The 8639-nt window shown below is 46.8% G+C and overlaps 1 pseudogene; it reads left to right on the top strand.

Moving 5' to 3' along the window:
* Positions 1-4555: 4555 nt before the first annotated feature.
* On the top strand, positions 4556-4674 carry LOC134912480 (5S ribosomal RNA; annotated as a pseudogene).
* Positions 4675-8639: the final 3965 nt, after the last annotated feature.

Genomic DNA, 8639 nt, shown 5'->3' on the forward strand with positions numbered 1-8639 from the left:
CTTTTGGAGTACACACTGGAGGGAGGTCAACTTAGGTAGAATAAAGCCAGTTTGTGCAAGGGCCTCCAAATTGCCTCTTTTTCCTGCCAGTATACGTACGGACTGTCTGACATGCCTACTTGGCTGCGGTCACTCATATAATCCTCCACCATTCTTTCAATAGTGACAGAATCATATGCAGTGACAGTAGACGACATGTCAGTAATCGTTGGCAGGTCCTTCAGTCCGGCCAGATGTCAGCACTCGCTCCAGACTGCCCTGCATCACCGCCAGCGGGTGGGCTCGGAATTCTTAGCCTTTTCCACGCACCCCCAGTTGCGGGAGAATGTGAAGGAGGAGCTGTTGACGGGTCACGTTCCGCTTGACTTGACAATTTTCTCACCAGCAGGTCTTTGAACCTCTGCAGACTTGTGTCTGCCGGAAAGAGAGATACAACGTAGGTTTTAAATCTAGGATCGAGCACGGTGGCCAAAATGTAGTGCTCTGATTTCAACAGATTGACCACCCGTGAATCCTGGTTAAGCGAATTAAGGGCTCCATCCACAAGTCCCACATGCCTAGCGGAATCGCTCTGTTTTAGCTCCTCCTTCAATGTCTTCAGCTTCTTCTGCAAAAGCCTGATGAGGGGAATGACCTGACTCAGGCTGGCAGTGTCTGAACTGACTTCATGTGTGGCAAGTTCAAAGGGTTGCAGAACCTTGCACAACGTTGAAATCATTCTCCACTGCGCTTGAGTCAGGTGCATTCCACAGCCTTTGCCTATATCGTGGGCAGATGTATAGGCTTGAATGGCCTTTTGCTGCTCCTCCATCCTCTGAAGCATATAGAGGGTTGAATTCCACCTCGTTACCACCTCTTGCTTCAGATGATGGCAGGGCAGGTTCAGGAATGTTTGGTGGTGCTCCAGTCTTCTGTACGCGGTGCCTGAATGCCGAAAGTGGCCCGCAATTCTTCGGGCCACCGACAGCATCTCTTGCACGCCCCTGTCGTTTTTAAAATAATTCTGCACCACCAAATTCAATGTATGTGCAAAACATGGGACGTGCTGGAATTTGCCCAGATGTAATGCACGCACAATATTGCTGGCGTTGTCCAATGTCACAAATCCCCAGGAGAGTCCAATTGGGGTAAGCCATTCTGCGATGATCTTCCTCAGTTCCCGTAAGAGGTTGTCAGCTGTGTGCATCTTATGAAAAGCGGTGATACAAAGCGTAGCCTGCCTAGGAACGAGTTGGCGTTTGCGAGATGCTGCTACTGGTGCCGCCGCTGCTGTTCTTGCTGCGGGAAGCAATACATCTACCCAGTGGGCTGTCACAGTCATATAGTCCTGAGTCTGCCCTGCTCCACTTGTCCACATGTCCGTGGTTAAGTGGACATTGGGTACAACTGCATTTTTTAGGACACTGGTGGGTCTTTTTCTGAGGTCTGTATACATTTTTGGTATCGCCTGCCTAGAGAAATGGAACCTAGATGGTATTTGGTACCGGGGACACAGTACCTCAATCAAGTCTATAGTTGCCTCTGAATTAACGATGGATACCGGAACCACGTTTCTCACCGCCCAGGCTGCCAAGGCCTGAGTTATCTGCTTTGCAGCAGGATGACTGCTGTGATATTTCATCTTCCTTGCAAAGGACTGTTGGACAGTCAATTGCTTACTGGAAGTAGTACAAGTGGTCTTCCGACTTCCCCTCTGGGATGACGATCGACTCCCAGCAGCAACAACAGCAGCGCCAGCAGCAGTAGGCGTTACACTCAAGGATGCATCGGAGGAATCCCAGGCAGGAGAGGACTCGTCAGACTTGACAGTGACATGGCTTGCAGGACTATTGGCTTTCCTGGGTAAGGAGGAAATTGACACTGAGGGAGTTGGTGGTGTGGTTTGCAGGAGCTTGGTTACAAGAGGAAGGGATTTAGTGGTCAGTGGACTGCTTCCGCTGTCACCCATAGTTTTTGAACTTGTCACTGACTTATGATGAATGCGCTGCAGGTGACGTATAAGGGAGGATGTTCCGAGGTGGTTAACGTCCTTACCCCTACTTATTACAGCTTGACAAAGGCAACACATGGCTTGACATCTGTTGTCCGCATTTGTGTTGAAATAATTCCACACCGAAGAGGTGATTTTTTTTTTTGTATTTTGACCAGGCATGTCAATGGCCATATTCGTCCCACGGACAACAGGTGTCTCCCCGGGTGCCTGACTTAAACAAACCGCCTGACTTAAACAAACCACCTCACCATCAGAATCCTCCTTGTCAATTTCCTCCCCAGCGCCAGCAACACCCATATCCTCATCCTGGTGTACTTCAACAGTGACATCTTCAATTTGACTATCAGGAACTGGACTGCGGGTGCTCCTTCCAGCACTTGCAGGGGGGCGTGCAAATGGTGGAAGGCGCAAGCTCTTCCCGTCCAGTGTTGGGAAGGTCAGGCATCGCAACCGACACAATTGGACTCTCCTTGGGGATTTGTGATTTAGAAGAACGCACAGTTCTTTGCTGTGCTTTTGCCAGCTTAAGTCTTTTAATTTTTCTAGCGAGAGGATGAGTGCTTCCATCCTCATGTGAAGCTGAACCACTAGCCATGAACATAGGCCAGGGCCTCAGCCGTTCCTTGCCACTCCGTGTCGTAAATGGCATATTGGCAAGTTTACGCTTTTCCTCAGACGATTTTAATTTTGATTTTTGGGTCATTTTACTGAACTTTTGTTTTTTGGATTTTACATGCTCTCTACTATGACATTGGGCATCGGCCTTGGCAGACGACGTTGATGGCATTTCATCGTCTCGGCCATGACTAGTGGCAGCAGCTTCAGCACGAGGTGGAAGTGGATCTTGATCTTTCCCTATTTTAACCTCCACATTTTTGTTCTCCATTTTTTAATGTGTGGAATTATATGCCAGTATCAATAGCAATGGCCTACTACTATATTTACTGCGCACAACTGAAATGCACCACAGGTATGGATGGATAGTATACTTGACGACACAGAGGTAGGTACAGCAGTGGCCTACCGTACTGCTATATATAGTATACTGGTGGTCACTGTGTCAGCAAACTGCAAAACTAAAATGCACCACAGGTATAGAATGTAGATGGATAGTATACTTAATGGATGACGACACAGAGGTAGGTACAGCAGTGGCCTACCGTACTGCTATATATAGTATACTGGTGGTCACTGTGTCAGCAAACTGCAAAACTAAAATGCACCACAGGTATAGAATGTAGATGGATAGTATACTTAATGGATGACGACACAGAGGTAGGTACAGCAGTGGCCTACCGTACTGCTATATATAGTATACTGGTGGTCACTGTGTCAGCAAACTGCAAAACTAAAATGCACCACAGGTATAGAATGTAGATGGATAGTATACTTAATGGATGACAACACAGAGGTAGGTACAGCAGTGGCCTTCCGATTCGTACTGCTATATATAGTATACTGGTGGTCACTGTGTCAACAAAACTCTGCACTGTACTCCTCCTATATAATATTAATTATACTGGTGGTCCCCAGTCCCCACAATAAAGCAGCACACTGAGCACAGATATGGAGTGTTTTTCAGGCAGACAACGTATACTGGTGGTCACTGTCAGCAAAACTCTGCACTGTACTCCTGCTATATAATACAGCTGCTCCCCAGTCCCCACAATTAAGCAGTGTGAGCACAGATATATTATGCAGCACACTGAGCACAGATATGTTATGGAGCGTTTTTTTCAGGCAGAGAACGGATAAAAACTGGTGGTCACTTATCAGCAAAACTCTGCACTGTACTCCTCCTAACAGCTGCTCCCCAGTCCTCCCCACAATTAAGCAATAAAGCAATCAAGTTCAACAATAAACGGAGAGGACGCCAGCCACGTCCTCTCCCTATCATCTCCAATGCACGAGTGAAAATGGCGGCGACGCGCGGCTGCTTATATAGAATCCGAATCTCGCGAGAATCCGACAGTGGGATGATGACGTTCGGGGCGCGCGCGGGAAGGTTCGAACCTGCCTCGGACCCGTGTAAAAAGGGTGAAGTTCGGGGGGGTTCGGTTTCCGAGAAACCGAACCCTCTCATCTCTAATTAAAACACCCCTTTAATACATCAAGTATCATTACAGAGATTGCAATATTGTTGTTGTGCCCAGTAACAATCCAGTTGTAATTTTATTATTGGGTGAAGACACTGCACTCGATACCTGATTAATACAATCATAGAGATCACATTCTGCACATATTGGACAACAATCTAGCATCTTTATTTAGTGACAATATCACTATTTGGTCTAAATTCAGCAACATATGCTTCTTTCCTCTTTTTTGAGAACCCTAAATCATTTGACTGGTATAGGTACCATTGTGTACTCCTACTCTTTGTTTCCATCTATACTCAATTTCATGGACTTTCACCACTGATTCTGGGTTTATCCCCGTCTAACATTGGCAGCAGATCCATCTATTTTCCTCTATTAGTTAACTTCTGTCACTTTGCTTTGATACTATGTAATTCGTGAACTCTCATCAGTGATTCCAGAGCTTCCTATTGGTGTTCACTTTCCCTACTATCATACCACACTGGAAACGCCCAAAACCGTCCGAACTTGGAAGCTAATCAGTGTTGGGCTGGGTCAGTACTCTAGTGGGGGACCATTGAGGAAGAGTCAGTGTAGTAGAGCACGCGTTGGTCCCACATGCTCAGTGTCTAACACTGACAGCAGATTCACTCTGCCTTCTTATTTCTTTCTGCTTCTTTTTCTATTCCTAATTACTTCTTTCATCAAAGCATCATGTTGGCACCAATATAGGACAGGGTTTCTATTTTCGTTAACTTTTGTTAGTAGAACGTACCATTCAATATCCAATTTATTTACCGCACCTAGATCTAACTCCGTCAGCCAGGACTGCATTAACATCATTATCATATCAGCAATTCTGCTAATTGTTTAATTGTTTTCCCCTTTTTTTGATTGTCTTTTTTCTCATCAACCACTAAGTATCTTAATTTTGTGATTAAAAATTGATTTTAAATATTATATCTCATCTCGTTCAGTCTATACATTGTTCAAATTAAGAGTGCACCCAAAAAAGAGTCTTCTTTTTTCCTTGTTGTTCTATCCCTCCCAGAATGGCCTGCGGTGCCGACGTGCGTGATGACATCATGGGGAGTGACGTACTGCACCCGGCATCAATAGAGATTGCGGCACTACGGACCATGGCCCTCATTCCGAGTTGATCGCTCGCAAGGCGATTTTAGCAGAGTTACACACGCTAAGCCGCCGCCTACTGGGAGTGAATCTTAGCTTCTTAAAATTGCGACCGATGTATTCGCAATATTGCGATTACTAACTACTTAGCAGTTTCAGAGTAGCTTCAGACTTACTCTGCCTGTGCGATCAGTTCAGTGCTTGTCGTTCCTGTTTTGACGTCACAAACACACCCAGCGTTCGCCCAGACACTCCCCCGTTTCCCCGGCCACTCCTGCGTTTTTTCCGGAAACGGTAGCGTTTTTTCCCGCACACCCATAAAACGGCCTGTTTCCGCCCAGTAACACCCATTTCCTGTCAATCACATTACGATCGCCGGAGCGATGAAAAAGCCGTGAGTAAAAATACTATCTCCATTGTAAAATTACTTGGCGCAGTCGCAGTGCGAATATTGCGCATGCGTACTAGTGATGAGCGGGTTCGGTTTTACTCGGTTTTACTCGGTTTTACTCGGTTCTCAAAACGGCATCTTATTGGCTCACGGATGTCACGTGTTTTGGATAGCCAATAAGATGCCGTTTTGAGAACCGAGTAAAACCGAGTAAAACCGAGTAAAACCGAACCTCGCTCATCACTAATATTGCGTACTAAGCGGAATTTCACTGCGATGCGATGAAAAATACAGAGCGATCAACTCGGAATGAGGGCCCATGTGTACTGTACTAATGCAGAATGCTTCTCCATATGTACTGTGCTAATGCAGAATGCTTCTCCATGTGTACTGTGCTAATGCAGAGTGCTGCTCCATGTGTACTGTACTAATGCAGAGTGCTGCTTGTGTGTACTGTACTAATGCAGATTGCTTCTCCATATGTACTGTGCTAATGCAGAGTGCTACCCCATGTGTACTGTACTAATGCAGAGTGCTGCCCCATGTGTGCTGCCCCATGTGTACTGTACTAATGCAGAGTGCTGCCCCATGTGTACTGTACTAATGCAGAGTGCTGCCCCATGTCATACCTCCCAACATTTCATCTTTACAATGAGGGACACACGCGTAGCGAAGCCGCGCGCGCTCCCGGAAAAGGGGTGTGGCCTAAGAAAAGGGGGCGTAGCTTTTCTGGAGGACCCGCAATCGCGAGCCACGCCCCCATTTTCGTCACTGAGGGGGCATGCTCTGTGAGCCGCTGGCATCCCCCCTCTCCCTCTGACTTCAGTGAATAGACGCTGTGCGCATGCGCACAGGGTCTACTCACCGCTGCTCTGCTAAGCAGGGCAGCAAGAGACAGAGCCTCCCAACTGCCCCCCCCCCCACGGCGGGACACTGTGGCCCGCGGGTGGGACAGTCCCCAAAAAACGGGGCTGTCCCGCGAAAATCGGGACAGTTGGGGGGTATGCCATGTGTACTGTACTAATGCAGAGTGCTGCTTGTGTGTACTGTACTAATGCAGAATGCTTCTCCATGTGTACTGTGCTAATGCAGAGTTCTGCCCCATGTGTACTGTACTAATGCAGAGTGCTGCTTGTGTGTACTGTACTAATGCAGAATGCTTCTCCATGTGTACTGTGCTAATGCAGAGTTCTGCCCCATGTGTACTGTACTAATGCAGAGTGCTGCTTGTGTGTACTGTACTAATGCAGAATGCTTCTCCATGTGTACTGTGCTAATGCAGAGTGCTACCCCATGTGTACTGTACTAATGCAGAGTGCTGCCCCATGTGTACTGTACTAATGCAGAGTGCTGCCCCATGTGTACTGTACTAATGCAGATTGCTTCTCCATATGTACTGTGCTAATGCAGAGTGCTACCCCATGTGTACTGTACTAATGCAGAGTGCTGCCCCATGTGTGCTGCCCCATGTGTACTGTACTAATGCAGAGTGCTGCCCCATGTGTACTGTACTAATGCAGAGTGCTGCCCCATGTGTACTGTACTAATGCAGAGTGCTGCTCCATGTGTACTGTACTAATGCAGAGCGCTACTTGTGTGTACTGTAGTAAAGCAGAGTGCTGCCCCATGTGTACTGTGCTAATGTAGAGTGCTGCCCCATGTGTACTGTGCTACTTCAGAACGCTGCTCATAAGTACTGTGTTAATGCAGAACGCAGCCCCATGGGTACTGGACTAGTGCAGAACCCTGCCCCATGTGTCAGTACTGATGCAGTACTCTGCCCCATGTGTCTGCATTTGGAATGCTGCTGTTGCATTCGGGTCAGACAGTATCAGAAATGTGGCAGAAAAGTGATGGGCGTTTCAAGGAAATGGCTTGGAAGTGGTTAGTAGTGACCTCAAAATTGGTTCTTTCAGATGCGTATTATGGTATTGATATACGCATGTTAGTAAAAGTATCTGGGTCCACAGAAACACAGCTATAAGTATACAAGGCCATGGTCAGATGGAGAAATTGCAGACAGGATAATTGTCCCCTATAACACAAACTCCTTTACGTAACATATCAGCGGCCATGCCATGGACACCAGATGCTGCGGCATGATGGTGGTCCATCACTCCTCCTGTGGCAGTCCTCCTCCAGGGAAAAGAGCGTGTGTTATATGGGGCGATCACCCTTATCACATGGACCGCCAGGACTGCTACCGACATCTTGCTCCTTAAGTACTTTGTGGGAAATCTAGTGAAGATTGCACAAAGTAAGGCACTTAACAGGGTGGAAAGCTAACGTTCTTTTGTGTACCAGATGTTTTGTGTTGTCCAGTGCCAGATTAAGGTCCACATGGGCCTGGAGCTGAAATTTACAAAGGGCCTAATTGTGTGCCGCCACATGGTGTGTGGCTAGTGATGTGGGGGGCATGAACAGTGGTGTGGGGGTGTGGCCTTCCTTCAGTCACCTTAATTGCCATCTCCACTTCACTTATATCAACAGTGTAATGTGAAAGTTAATAAACAATAAGTATGCCCACGGTAGCAATGCCCCTTATACACATAATAATGCCCACGGTAGCAGTACCCCTTATACACATAATAATTCCCCGCAGTAGCAATGCCTCTTATACACATAATAAATTTCCATGGTAGCAGTGCCACTTACATACATAACGTCCACAGTATCAGTTCCGCTTATACCCATAATGCCCACAAGGTATCAGTGCCGCTTATACACATAATAATGCCCAGACAGTATCAGTGTCGCTTATACCCATAATGCACACAAGGTATCAGTGCCGTTTATACCCATAATGCCCACAAGGTATCAGTGCCGCTTATACACATAATAATGCCCAGACAGTATCAGTGTCGCTTATACCCATAATGCACACAAGGTATCAGTGCCGTTTATACCCATAATGCCCACAAGGTATCAGTGTCGCTTATACCCATAATAATGGCCACTGTATCAGTGCCTCTTATACACATAATACAGGTTGAGTATCCCATATCCAAATATTCCGAAATACGGAATATTCTGAAATACGGAATTT

The sequence above is a fragment of the Pseudophryne corroboree genome, chromosome 4 (genome assembly GCF_028390025.1).
Source record: "Pseudophryne corroboree isolate aPseCor3 chromosome 4, aPseCor3.hap2, whole genome shotgun sequence".
In the NCBI taxonomy this organism is placed as follows: domain Eukaryota; kingdom Metazoa; phylum Chordata; class Amphibia; order Anura; family Myobatrachidae; genus Pseudophryne; species Pseudophryne corroboree.